This window comes from Corvus moneduloides, chromosome 1, assembly GCF_009650955.1.
Source record: "Corvus moneduloides isolate bCorMon1 chromosome 1, bCorMon1.pri, whole genome shotgun sequence".
Taxonomy (NCBI): domain Eukaryota; kingdom Metazoa; phylum Chordata; class Aves; order Passeriformes; family Corvidae; genus Corvus; species Corvus moneduloides.
The window spans coordinates 57,316,108-57,330,768 of record NC_045476.1 but is presented as its reverse complement, the minus strand read 5'-3'; the positions used below and the strand labels follow the sequence as shown (position 1 = coordinate 57,330,768).

The 14,661-nt window shown below is 36.1% G+C and overlaps 1 long non-coding RNA gene across 9 annotated transcripts in view; it reads left to right on the top strand.

The window, feature by feature from the left end:
• The window catches only part of LOC116444959, a 131,047-nt gene that overhangs the window by 9,225 nt on the left and 107,161 nt on the right, over positions 1-14,661 (top strand). For all 9 annotated transcript variants that reach the window (XR_004240596.1, XR_004240604.1, XR_004240605.1 and 6 more), the window contains 3 exons: positions 3,659-3,883; positions 3,972-4,133; positions 9,924-10,043. This is a non-coding gene — a long non-coding RNA (uncharacterized LOC116444959). The remainder of the gene's footprint in view (positions 1-3,658; positions 3,884-3,971; positions 4,134-9,923; positions 10,044-14,661) is intronic.

Genomic DNA, 14,661 nt, shown 5'->3' with positions numbered 1-14,661 from the left:
GCCGCACTGGAGGGGGGGCCGTGCTGTCTGCACGTAGCAGGGCTGTGGGGGGCCGCAGGTGGAACAGGGCTGCACGGCTCCAGGATGGCCGTGGCCCGGCCTGGCCTGAGCAGGACCTGGCCCGGGCCCTGAGGGCCCCGTACGGGCCCTGCAGCCACCTGTCCCAGCTGGAAACGAGACAGAGCTCCCCCAGGCTTTGTCCATTCTTAAATGTTCACCACAGAGGCGGTCAAAATTTTAAGTGGCTTAAAAAATTGTCCGTATTCAAACTGGGCAGCTGATAGGTTCTGTCAGGTCATAGAACATCACTTCCAGGACTATGCTTGCTAACCCATGACAATCATCTTTGTGTAAATCTCCATTTACATCCTTGCACATTGAAAATTTGATCCCACTTTATCACTTAGAAATTGGAGAGAAAACTCAGGGCAGGAAGCCCACAGCACAATTTTAGGTCTTTCCCATCTCATAACATAAAAGAAAAAGCTTATGGCAATTTTCTAATGTTTCGCCTCAGTAGGAAAAGAATTGGAATAGTCATTCAGCAAAAAGAGTCAATACTGGTGTACCAAAGGAAATGCCAACATCCCCCTTGTCACTAAAACAAGAATTAAAATTTAGCAGATGGAAGAAATTACAGCTAAATAATTTAGCGCTCCGTTGTCTTCATGTGAAGGATAGCAATACCAAGGATTTATGGAAGGTTCTGCATAAAGTGCTTGTAAGGAACATTGCTGCAGCCAATGCATCCATAGGAAACAAGTAAAGTGTGATTGGGTGAGAAAGAAAGATAATTACTTGCAAAAGGCAGAAGTCACAACCTTTTTTCTTAAACAGTTGAAAGATATATAACTCTTCTCAGCAAGATAGAATTTTCAACAGATATATATAAATAATGGTTCTAGTCTACCCATTACTTTTCTCCATTCTGCATAGTAAGAGAAATTAGAATCTTGTAAAACAAGTAATGTGGGGTAAATGGCTTTCTGAATTCTATGAGTTTTTTCATTAGTTAAAGGAAAGGTATTCTACTCATTACACACAATACAGAAAATAATCTGTGTTCCTGGCGATTGCTGTATTTTATCTGAACTTTTATGTTTACTAAATAAATATAAGAGAAGCCTTTTTTTTTTTTTCTGCATTAGTTATAAGGCGGAAAGTGTTACAATAGCACTGCTAGTCTGTTTCTCAGGTGACAATTCTTCAAGTTGGTTAGCAGAGAAAACAGTAATTTCTCAATACCAAAAATTAGCAAAGCTGAAAGTAGTTTGGTAAATGTTACATTTAAAAGTTTCCATTAAAATTACATATGATTAGTATCTTTGGAAAATGCTGTCTTCAACATAGAAAGTGAGTTATCTGAAATCATGTAAATGAAATATTTTGTCCTGTAGTGAACAGTACAAAAACTTAATATAAATTATGGAAAATTATCATTAGGAAAAAACAAATGCATCAAGAATCTAAAAGCACTCTAGTACTGGACAAGAGGGGAAATTAGGTGTGTAATTTGATGTTACTAAGGGTTTAAGCTTGTAAAATTATTATTTTAAAAACAACAGGGCGAAGACATGATGACAAGACAAATATGGAAATTATGATTGCCATGGTCATAAGTTCTTGACCATAAAAACTGGCCAAGATGATTTTATGCAATTATAAAGTAAATATATTGATCAGTTAGACAATTAAATAAGACATTAAGGATTTACATTATTGCACATGTTCCAAAGAGTTTACTAATTCAGAGTGCAACAAAGATACTTATATGGATTGATTAAAAATATATGAAGATATTGAGTTCTTTGTAACCATAGTGCCTAAAAAACTTGCTTTGCAGATAGAAGCTACAGTATTTTATAAACTAAAATGCTGAAAGCAGAAAACGATAACGTAAAATGTGTTGTGTTATTGATATTTCACCAGAACACCAGAATTAATTTTTTTTTTTTTTTTTTTTGGAGGGGGAAGGGCATCTTTCACGCTTTTCCTTTTCTCCATAATACTTTTATGATGTCTCAGTGTAGCTGTCTACTGTAAACAGTGTTTCTTAATAAACCATAATCTTACCTCACAAAACAAGCAGCCATAAACAGATCCTTACTGATGTCTGAGAGCTTACACAATGCCACTTCACACAGAGATACTGTGTACCAAAAGCACTATGATGGCATTAGCACTGTAGCATGTGCTTTGCTAATAAAACTATTAACTCTGCCTCCCATTGTGCAAAATGAATTTAAGTGTAGGGCAGTCCTAGTAAATCTATAGAGATCCTCATTCTGGAAGCAACTCATTTGCAGCTATTTCATTTTCTCCTGCGATGTGAGGAGATGCCCAGAACTTAAGGATGGCAAATAATATGTTTAAATGTGCTGAAAGTAGCAGAAGAGATAGGAGGGGAGAGAATGCCTGGAACAGTGAAGCAGGTTAAGACAATACATTTGCTTATGTAATTGCCACCAGCCTTATGACCATGTGGCAGCTACCAGATTTATAATTCTTAGAAGGCAATTCCCTTTTGCGTTTCACTTGCCTAACTATAAGATTAAATTAATGACATGTACATTAAGCATTTTGTTTCATTTACTAATACTTCATAAATAAATTTATCTTGTTAGATGATACGTTTTTGATATTTGTTTTAAACTTTTCCTAGTTTCAAAGAAATTTAAAGAAAAAAAAATAATGCCAACTGCTTTGCACATTTGTTTTTTTCTCCCTAACAGAAAATAGAAGTGAGAGTGTTCATAGAACATAATTGTGATAACAGTAAAAGGCAAGTCAGGGTCTGGTCTTCAAAATACAACTTAATGCAATCAGTAAGAAATGGTGTCCTAAAAGCATTCATGTTCCCTGTGCCTAGGATACATGCAAAAATAGAGCCAAAAAAAGACAGGAACGTAGGAGATATCTACAGATGATGTCTTAAGCAATAATGTCGTACCAACTGTTTAGCCGATAAATGTTTGGTAGCAGCCATGAAATGTGTGGTTTTGAAGTGACTAAGCAGGATGCCAAGGATTCTCTTTGTATTGAATGTTAATGGTGGAAATTTGTTTAGTTTGTTGTCTGACAAGGTTATTCTTTTGCAGATATTTTGGAACATTCCTTCCATGAAGGAAGAACTCCTTTGGTTTGATAATTTAAAACAAAATCTTGCTGAAGGCAACAAGAGATTGGAAAATCTACCACACTTCTTTTTCCTCAGACAAGAGGGGATGAAGTATCTAGTTTTGTTATTTATTCAGATGACCTCTGGCCATTTCCTTTTCCTCTAAAACTTATTGAAAATGTTTCACTATATATTCTTCTTTCTCATTATACTACATAGTGAATAAAAATGATGGATTTTAAAAACAAAGTGGATAAAATGGGGAGCCACATAGGCCAATGAATAACATATCACATGCCTTTTCTGTTGAAGTATTTGGGGGAGTTGGGTTTTGTTGGTTTTTTGTTTTTGTTTTTTTTTTATACGATTGACCTATATCTGAATGGTATTGACTGATTAATCTAATATCTGTATCCATAGATACTTTTGTATTTCTGATTTACCTGACAAATGATTGAACAGAACTCATAAATGTCACAGAGATCTACTAGACTGCATTTTTAATATTCTTCAAGATCTTTTTTTCTGCCCTTAATCAAGTACAGGGAAATAACGTCGGCCTATTCCTCATATGTACTCTACCAAGTATGCACACAATATTGTTTCAACTGTTTGGATTATGTACAACATGTGGGCGAAAACATGATGAACACCAAAATGAATATGGAATGAGTTCAAGTGGTTGAACCAATAAACAAGGCTACTGCAGCATGCAATCAAGTTTATTATGTACATGAACAATAAACCTGGCAAATGGAGTGCTGAGTAAGTAAAGTATTGGGAACCATTTGGTATTGCTTTGTATTTTCTGTTTATGTGTGAAACATATTTCATTACTTGAAATCCTTTCTAGAGTGACCTGCTGTGCTGTCCAACTGGATAAGTGATTTATGTTAATATACCAGAGTAATGACATTTCAAGAGGAAGAAGGAACTCTGTGGCAGTGCTACTTTACTCCCTCCTGGAGCCTCACAAAATGTCATTTGTGTCATGCTGAGTGCTGTTTATTTTAGGGTAAGAGACATTTACAGGTTTGATTCCTAAGGTGCTCTGAGACAGCCCAATAAAAAGGCACAAACAAAAAATAAATATAAGGATTGCATGATTTTAATGCAGCATCGCTGATTTCCAGCAGCAGCAGAACCAACCTGTTTGTATTTCATAAAAGCAAAGGAGGCTGTCTCAGACTACAACACGTTTTTCTATAGTTTAACATGTGGTTTCACCATTAGTTAAAGCAGAATTAATACTGTAACCCTTACTTAGAGGGCCGTCTTGGGTACATGATGTGGCTGCTCTCCATGCATTGGTTCAAGCAATTATGTGTAGTAGGGTTGAACAATAACTCTTCATCAGGAAAAAAGGGTTTCGTTTTCAGTGGGTTCAATGAGCGTATTCAACTTCTTAGGTGGCTGTAGAATCATAGAATGGTTTGGGTTGGAAGGGACCTTAAAGACCACTGTGTTCCAAGGCACCCACCGCAGGCAGGAACACCTTCCGCTAGACCACGTTGTTCAAAGCCCCATCCAACTTGGCCTTGAACACTTCCAGGGGTGAGGTCAGTGTCTGTTCCAGTACTTCACCACCCTCACAGTAAAGAATTTCTTCCTAATATCTAATCTAAATCTACCCTCTTTTAGTTTAAAGCCATATCCTTTATCTTGACACTGCATGCTCCTGTAAAACATCCTGCTCAAGCTCTCTTGTGTGTTCCCTTCAAGTACTGGAAGGCTGTTATAAAGTCTCACTAGAGCCTTCTCATCTCCAGAATATGTTTTTCTGCCCAATAGTTCATACCCTTAGTTACAACTTCCTAACCACTATTGTATCTTTTAGGGGGAAAAGGGTGTTTTGTTTGTTTGCTTTGGTCTGGATTTGTTTTGGTATTCTTTTTATTGATACATTTTCACATTTTCAGTAAGAATTTTTTTTTTTCATGTGTTGCATGGTGGGCTCCCTAGTGATTTCAGCTGGGAAAGGATTAAACTGGAAGAGGCAATAGAGTTGGTTTACATCCAGGAAATAATGCAGTCACAACACTATATATACAGTCAATAAGCCCCTGCATCTCATGAGGTATATATTTTTCTCTCCTTTACAAGTCATACAGAATGCATCAGAAGACTTCCTCTGTTTTTGCTATTTTATATAGAACTGAGTAAAGAATGAAAACACTGTGGAAGAGTTAATGGTCTTTCAGGAACGTTTCATAGAAATAATTTAATAGAGAATGAAACTTATCATCCTGCATCTGTTCACACCTTATTTTAGGTGTAGAAATGTCTATCTCTATTTCTAATATCTCACTGATATTTACTTTTTTTTACTTGTATGAATTCACCTGAAATCTACCTGATCCCTTTATTTCAAAGTGAAATTTGTTTGCTGCATATCTGTCTTTCTGGGACAAATCAGAAAAGCTGTGTTACCAATGTGTTCTCTTTGTGTCTCTATTAATTACTAATTCTTGATTATGAAGGGTTGCTTAGAATGATGTGGAGGTGAAAGCATTAATTCAAAGTATCATAATAAATATAACAATTTGCAGCAGTGCTTGAAGTAAGTGTGATATGCACTGTGTTGAACTGAAAAGAGCTTGAAGGCAAGCATAATAGTTGCAGCAGGCTGAAAGTGAACAGCTAGAAGGGATTACTTAAAATGCTTCAGTGCAAATACTTCATACTTTGGAAGATCCCTGCATGACCCTGACTCTGTGTCTCCCACCTTCCATCCATTCTCATCTCTGTGGTCAGCTTGAAGCATGGTTTCACTGACCCATGCTGTTGTATTCCTAATTTGAAAAAATATGCTTACATTAAAGAGCCTTATTGTTTCACTCTTTATACTAAAAGGAGTAACACCTCCACCTCATTTTTTTTTTCCTCAGTATTCACTGGCTTTTGCCCTTTGACAGCACTACCATTGTGAGTAGTGTGGGTGGAGTGACAGAACTGCTTCTCCAATTTACAAACCTGAGTTGTATTTCACCGCAAGCCTGTAATGAATTTCCACATCCATGCTGTCTTTTAACAGATATGTCTTGTGATTTATTCATGAAAGTTTAATCATGTGTATCCATGTTCTGTTGCAAAATATGTACTGCAGAGTTTTAATAGGATTTGAAAATACTTTGCTGTTCTTACTAGAAGAATACTGCCAGTGCCAGAGTGATGACCATCACCCAGCATTTTGCACTGTATTTGTCAGAGATCATAGGAAGAATTCAGGGAGAAAAGCATTCATCGTTATTTTAATTTTATTGGAGAATAATAGATTTCTCTAAAAAATAGGTAAAAGATGGGTGTCGCCTCTTTACACAGTATTTATTCCTATTTATCAAGGACTCATGGTTAGTACATGTAAGTGGTATTGTGAGAAAAATGTCTATAAGAACATGTTTTGTTTCTTTTAAAGCATTCTTTGTTTTGATTACTTCAGATGGAAATTGTTCTTAAGATGGGAAGGAAAACATGACTTTATGCCACTTTCTACATGTGGTCACAAGAATCTTTGAAATAGTTACAATATTTGAATTACTAGAGTTTAGTCATACTATATGTGTGTAATTGTGGGCATAAACCAAGCATGCATTTTTCCCTGTATGTTATTACATGTCCACTTACTCTCAAAATTAGACTGCTCTGTGATTTCTCAGACACAAAATCCAATCTCTCCGAAGACAGGCGGATAATGTAAATGCTGGGATACCAAAGTGCTGTGATTTGGAAGATATGTCAATGGTTACCAGCAGTTGTGGAAAGGGACTTCCAACTGCAGTGGCCTTCATCACCTCCAAAAAATTGGAAAAAATTTGTACAAATGAGCATAAATGCCTCTGATAACTGTATTCAGTGAGCATGAAAATCTGTCCTTGTAAAATCCATCAAAGGATTACTGATAAACCTGAGCACCAGACCATCTTCATAACAAGTGACAGAAGATAAGCTCCTCCATCAATAAGTTTCATGCAAGTAAATTAGGATTTTGTTGTCAGTCATACTGTGTAGTAACCTGCCTTTTCTACTAATCTTGCTGTATCTTAATGTTTACACCTCTCTCTTGGCATTCATAGTGTCCAGAGATGCACCTTTGAAATTCTGCCTGTTTGTGCTATTTCTACTAATCAGGAGATTGATTTTCATCTCCTTCATAATTCTCAATTTCAGAAATAGCTATTCAGGTAAGTATGTTGATATTTTCTTCATTGCTTCCACAATAGGGGTCAGAGCACATAAATAAACCTGAGCGGGGGTTGCATGTGTAAGTTACATATTCTGCACAATATATACTGTGCAAATACATGTTTATAACCTACCAGCATTGAATTATGCATTTTGCCTAATTTAAAAGGCTGAAGTCTCCTGCACAACCCACTGAAAAATTCTTCTCTATTTAATATACTTCTTGGGAGCAAAGACCATTGAGAAAACAAATATAGGAAATCTGCCCACAGATTTTTCTCATTTAAATTTTTTGTAATTTATATTAACTGTTCCAAGACTTTTCTTTTTTTCTTGAAAAAATAATATATTGGCAGCTAAAACCACATTCATTGCCTGTGAATGTTTCTAAGATCAGCAAACAAAATATTGCTGCAGCTAATTCCCATCTTTTATTTCTATTGGCTGAGAGTGAATATGGGCCCAAATGCATTGCTGACATTTTGAGAATCGAAAGATGTCCCATAATATAGCTGCAGTGCTTAAATGAAAGGAAGAACATTGTGCCTGTGACATTTTCCAATGGCTAGCAGTTGCCTAAGAAGATAATTTTTTCTTTTCTGTGACAGTTCTCAGCCTCTAATCTACAGGCATTGATTTTTGCTGTGGTCAGTTTTTGAATTGCAAAGCATGAGTCAGAAAGTAAGATGGATATGTAGATTTTACAGAAATGTTTGAATTCAACAGTCAGCAGAGACAGGAGGGTTTGCAATGTGAGAGCTTGTTGCCTGCATCTTAGGGTAATCTGGCTTCCATCCCATGCTTAAGCAGTGGTATTGATTGGTGATCAATGGTATTGCCTGGCTATGCAATTACCCTAATGGAACAGTTGTGCTTGTGCTCAGAACAGTTGTGCCTACTAAAAAGAAGAACAAATACACAGGCTTAATGATGGAGCTCATATACCCCTAACCAATCTTCTCATGCCCCACAATATTTTGTGTATTAAGCATTTCCTAACTGGTAGCACATAACCCAATCCCCTCAGTGGCGATGTTAGCAATGTGACTACAGTAAAAAGATGCAGCTGAGCACAGTTGTCTCAACCAGTAAGGCCCTGACTGTGTTGGAGCAGGTGGTCTGATATGGGAGCAGTCTGTTGCTTATGAATGGAAGGACTTTTAGATCCCTCTGCCAAAGAGATACCTAGAGGCACTGCACTGAAGAGCTCTTCTAAATTTACAGATATTTTCTCCTTACCCTTCTAATTCTGAACTTACGGAAGAGATTGTGTCTATGTGCTTCTGATTGGGATATCTCCAGGAGAACAGTATATTTGAGAATAGATTGCATTTTTCATGTATCTCTGTAAACATGGCATAGACTTCTACTATTTATATGAAAAAGGGTACAATCCTGTTGGAAATAATGACTGTGCTTTCAGTATTATTCAGTCATAGCCATAAACAGGAATTTTTAAATGGTGGCCTAAAATTCTATTTAAGAATCTGCTTTTTTGCTTCATTTTTAGTAAATCTTGCCAAAATGAATAAAAAAAATTCCATGACTCTTCACACAACTATTTCTCTCATCAATTTTCCAATTAATAAAATGTCACATCACTTTTTTCTCTTGATTCTCTAAACACTCTCAAGTTCTTCAAAGTCTGCAATGACTTTTATCAATGTTTGTGGTCTTTCTTTCCTAAAATAATTAATCTTAAACCCACTAATATAAAGTCTTCCATTATCTGTGATTTTAATATCCTTTATTTATAAATAAGATGAGGAAGTTAGTATAATTGCATGGAGAATGCAGCCTCAGATTCTGGTGCACTGCAAAAACTTAATGCAAGTAAGTGAGTTTAAATTTTACTTTTCCTCAACGAAGCTAGTATGACCTTTTCTTGCTCCTTTAACTATTTGTCATGTAAAGATTTGTGCTGTCGGTTCTCTTGGGGAATATGATGCCGTTATTTGGATCCAACTAGCTTACATGTCTGGACCTGACATCAAAGATTTTGGCTGAAATTTGCTGTTCATTTAGCTGAACAAATGCTAAGTCACAGCATTAAAAGTAACAGAAGAGGACACCAAGATTGTAACTGCCTTGGGTGTGGAGTGAAGCACATGAGAAAACACGGATAAGTGGAATTGCTGTAGGAAAAATGAGAAGTGGAAAGGTTTGGTTAATTTAGAAGTGTCTCTGTTACAGACTGGAAATACATTGTGCTGGGAAAAAAGTTCTTCTGGAATCTAAGCAGGGTTGTGGGCCTTAATATGTATATAAGCCATATGAATGAGTTTTCAATGTTGTATTTTATTAAATTAAAAGCAATTTGACATTTCTTGCATCACATTTATTAAAACATTAGGCAGATCATCCATAATATAGAATAGCTACATAAAAACAAAAGGAAATGTCTTGAAAATTTTAAACTAGTCTGGTTTAGTCTGGAAAAAAGTAATTTTCAGTGTGAAATGTATGATGAAACCTCAATAAATTAATGAAATATTTAGTATTATGAAGATAAGATTTTCTTTAAAGCAGTGTTGGTTCATTTTTCTCTAGTCCTTCCCTCTGACTTTACTTGATACACCCAGAATATGCTGCTAATGTGGCTTCAAAACCACTTTTTTTTTAGTGCCAAAATGTTCCTTCAGGAAGAGAAAATATTATAAGGACAACATATGAAGAAAACATAGAAATGAATCTTGGAATATACAGCTTTGACTCTCCTTGCTTTGCAGCACCTTCCCACAAAGTGAGTGAGTTTAAATATTGCTTCTTCTCAGTGAAGAGTATGTCTCTTTCTTACTACCTTTAAAATGTAATGCATCATCATAAATTGCAGCTTCATAACACATAGTTTTCTCTTCCCCACCTCTGGTCTTAAATTAGAGACTGATAATCCAAGAAAGGGTATGAAAATAATTTTCATAGCTCTGTTATTTAGATCAAAAAATGTATAAATTAATTACACCTGCTGAGGACATTAATATTGAAATAACCAACTTGAGGAGCTGGATCACTCTTGACTTTATTTGATTTTTTTATAGTCAACTTAGAAATGAAATCACCAGAGTTAAATCTCTTAAAGGTGTCATCCATGATTTCTAAAAAGATGATACACTCAGCTTAAAAGGACATACATGGGACTTTATCCAAGTATATATTTTCATTTTACAGCTGAAAACCATGAGTTTATTTGTTCTGTTCATTCAAATGGTACTTTATTTCAGGTTGCAATAGTATGATTTCTCTGCATGTACTGTTAGCTACACATTCACATCACTTTGCATTGTGTTAACTAGAGATTTTATCTAAAGAATTAGTAACATATATCCTGTGATTATGGAACTGAAATATGGAAATAAGTGTCAAAGTGATAAAACTGCTAAGGTGGAGAAGTTCACCTGATATGGAACAGATGTGCCTTTAAATTATACAAATCACATACAGGAGTGGGTAAAATTGAACTGTCATTTAATTAACAGGTCCTTCAAACCCATGTAAATAAATAAATGTCCTATCTTATCCATCTCTGTTACTCCCTCAGGAGCTTCCACATCAGATACAGTCCTTGTCAGAAGAGTGCATGGGAATGGCGATTATGTCATATAAGACTTGTCTTCTGTCATAACTTGAGATGTTGCATTCTTTTGAGTTTGGAATACAAGGGTGAAAAATGTCAGGAGATGATCCTTTAGTGCCCAGATGTTGTTATAGTTTCTATATTTCTGCTTAGAATTAGAACAAAGCACAAAAAGATAGTGATGTATGTAAGAAACAATCTGTGAGCATAAGGAAACTTGAAAGAGATAGAACGAGAAGCAAAAGATAAAATAATAAATAAAAAAATAAATGAAAATATTTTTTCTGTGAGAAGGAAAGAGTAATGACAAAGGAACCTTACATTCATCTGATCCTATTTCTTTTGATATAAATTTAAGAGATTTGTGGCAGAGATAAAAGTACCATTTCTAGGAGAGAGTTTAGGTAGGAGAATATGTATCCACTGAAACTTCAGATTCAGTGTAAAAGGGAGTAGTCAAGTCCTTTAGCTGAGAGGGTACCATAAGGACAAAGAGAGAAAAATTTGTTAGAGAAATCACCCCGATGTCACCATTTCTGTAGGAAAACTTTCAAAAGCAGACAGGAAGGAAACAGGAATCGTGATTAGAGGTCGGCCATTGACAGGACAGATAACATCTTAGGAGGGAGTCAAAAGTGGACAGAAGCATCAAGAATGTCTCATCAGTCACCATGGCAAAGGAGAGATCAGGAATCTGATGGCAAGTCATGTGCCCTGAAGCACTGAGTGGAAGGATTGTGTGCAAGGGAGGGGATGCTCAACAACACCTGAGAGAGGAGCAGGGAGGAGGACAAGTACTATTTGCTGAAGATCACATAAATTAGGGTCCTTGTTACTAAAAGCAAACTGCTCACATCAGTATGTCCAGACCCATGTTTCTTCAGGCTTGTGCTGAGATCACAAGCTGCCCCACATTCTTGGTTCTGAGACCTCATGACCCAGCAATGCCTTTCGTTTTCTAAGCCAGTGAACACTGTTGGCATTGACAAAATAACAGCTTTGTTCTTCTGGGAGGCAAATGTCAGCTATGTCTGGTTTTGAGGTAAACTACTAGGAAGGCTTACATAATTCAAGTCTTAAATCAGAGAATACATTAATTTTTTAGAATATGCTAGGGATGTAAGCAAATTACCTGTAGTCTGCCTGCTACAGTTTTAACAAGGTGAAGAAAGGATAGTAATATTCTTCTAGCAGGATGCTTAGATTTTTGCTCTCCTATTGAGACTTGTAGTTACCCCTAATAAATGGTAACCAGAAAACAGACCTCATTAGTGAAATTTGGATCTTTTCCACTCCCAGTCCATGTCTTTACTATTTATTTTGAGTACTGTACCAGATTGAGCCCTTTAGGAGGAATTTTACATCCCACTTCTTTTACTGGAAGCAATATTACAAGGAGTTCTTTTATAATAAATGAATCTTAAAGGCGTAGGTACAGAGTTTTGTTAGACTGGAGTTTTTATAGCAGCAGATAAAATTATGCCCACAGTTCTACTACAAACCTCATTTTGGAAGAACTTGTAAATCTCCTACAATAATATTGTCATTTGAGGGTGAACAACAAGGCTGGGGTATCAGAGAGTACTTTTATTCATTAAACTTTTGTATTTAATCTACCTAAAAGGCCCTTTTGCTCCAAAGGTGCCTGCTTAATTAGATAATTACACAGTAAACTTTAATGGTTTCTCTAATTTCATCGAAGATTAATGTGCTGGGAGTTGGAGCTATTCTTTGAATACTGGAGATAATTTCTGCAATCTAGTACAGTGACAAATGGGCAGGCCATAAGGGAGAGATTTGCAATCCTGCTGCATGTATGCTGTGTCTCAAGTGAGTATATTTGTTCCTTTTTTTGCTGAAAAGGTGTTTGTTAAGACAAACTGTAAGTCCAATACCTTTTGTAACAGACTTTGGCCTTTTTGGGATGCAGCACAGCTAAACACAGAGAACTTTTGGGATAGGAGCAAGGATAGCTCATCCTATTCTCTGGATGCAAACAGCAGTTTGTGTTGTACTGTCCTAAGGTGTGTGCTCCCCCTGTGCTCCAGAGAGTACAGAGTACATGGAGTTGTATGCAAGTGTGACCTCCTTTCCCTACTGCTCTAAGACAACATTGTTTGACTAGACTGGTGAATTATATAGTAGTCACTGATGCACTGAGCATGAATAATTCAAGATAGATTGAATTTTAAACTACTGAGAGCACTCTTGGAAGACAGATGAGCAGAGGTGGGGTGCAAGTCAAAGCCTTGGCACCAAGGTACCAAACCTAATGCAAAGGGGATACCAAGCATTTAATTGCTTTTGCCGAGTGTGATGTATGTCTTTAGCATATGGGCAAGAGCAATCAGGAGAAAGCAGACACAGGCAGTATGGAAAAAGGCACATATGGTATACAGAGCAATCCATGCCTCAGCTCAGGGAGGCAAAATACCTCCTGTCTCATGACAGATGTTCAGTGTGTCCCCTCAGTGATGCTTCTCCCAACAGATTTCAGAAAGTGTCCAGTGTTTCAAGGCTAAAGAGGGAGGTAGATGATCTCTTCTTGGCACTGTTCATTTGCCCTTGCCAGATAAAACATTTTCTGTGTTTCTGTCTAAGTGGGGGTCAAAAAATCATTTTTTTCTGCTAAAAAATCAAAAGTTTTGATAGTAGTTACTTCTGACTCTCAATGAAAGGGATGCAACACAATTTTTTTAATTAGTGATATTGTTACCTTCTCATATTCCTGTTTACTTAAATAGTATCAGTTTACTGCACTTTACTTATCTTAAAAAGCATGATGAAGTATGTCAATATATCAAAACCAGAAAGCATCACTAATAGTCCATTAGTGTTTAATAGTTCATTAGTGTTTAAGAGTGCACAGTATGCTAGAGACTAGTAGCATTTGTCCACTTCATCATATTCATTAGCAACCACCAAAATTAAATAAATGAAATAATAAAATCCAGATGTCCCCTAAAGAACACAATAGATTCAAAAGCTAACTCTGTGCATTCACTTTCAGAAAATTTGGAGGGTAGGAGACTTTTAAGCACTGAGATACTTAGTATCTCTCATTTTACTGGAAGTATTGACTTTGGATTTTACTTGCCTCATCTTTCCTCTTTTCTCCGAAAAGACGCAAACAGTCAAACAATCCCCCAACACTAATACAGGAGGCCACAGAGATTGATTGATTGATTTTTTTTTTTTTTTTTTTTTTTTTTTTTTTTTTTTTGGTTTTTGGAACCAGTTAGAATTCTAAAATATTTCAGTAATTTAAAGTCAGCCTGGACATTTTTCCTTCTAGTAATCTTGAACTTCAGAGCTATCTACCTTAGAAGCAAGGATTCTATTTGCTGTTACATGCTTTATGGCCAGGTCTCTAAAGGACCTAATAGCCACACTTACAAGAGGACAAATACATTAATGTCAAATCAATAACGGCAATTTTCTGTGTAGCTTCTTCAAATAAAATATTTTCTCATGGTTGCAAAAAGGAGGCCCATATTTTTACAAAATATCTAATATGCCTTGATTTAAATAACGAAACCTTAAATCAGTTAATATATTCCCACATGTATGTATTTTTAGCACACAATTATAAAATTCCCTTTACTATTAGATACTAATTGGGTTTTTTTAATGTATTGCAACACTTGGCAATCCTGACCTTTCAAATCCTTAGGTTTTAAAGAGGCAGTAGACATAAGGACTGTATTATTTAAACACTGTAGCCTTTGAGGCATCCATACTACAATGGCGTTATATTCTTTGAGATCAAAAGGCCAGCAGTTCTGGA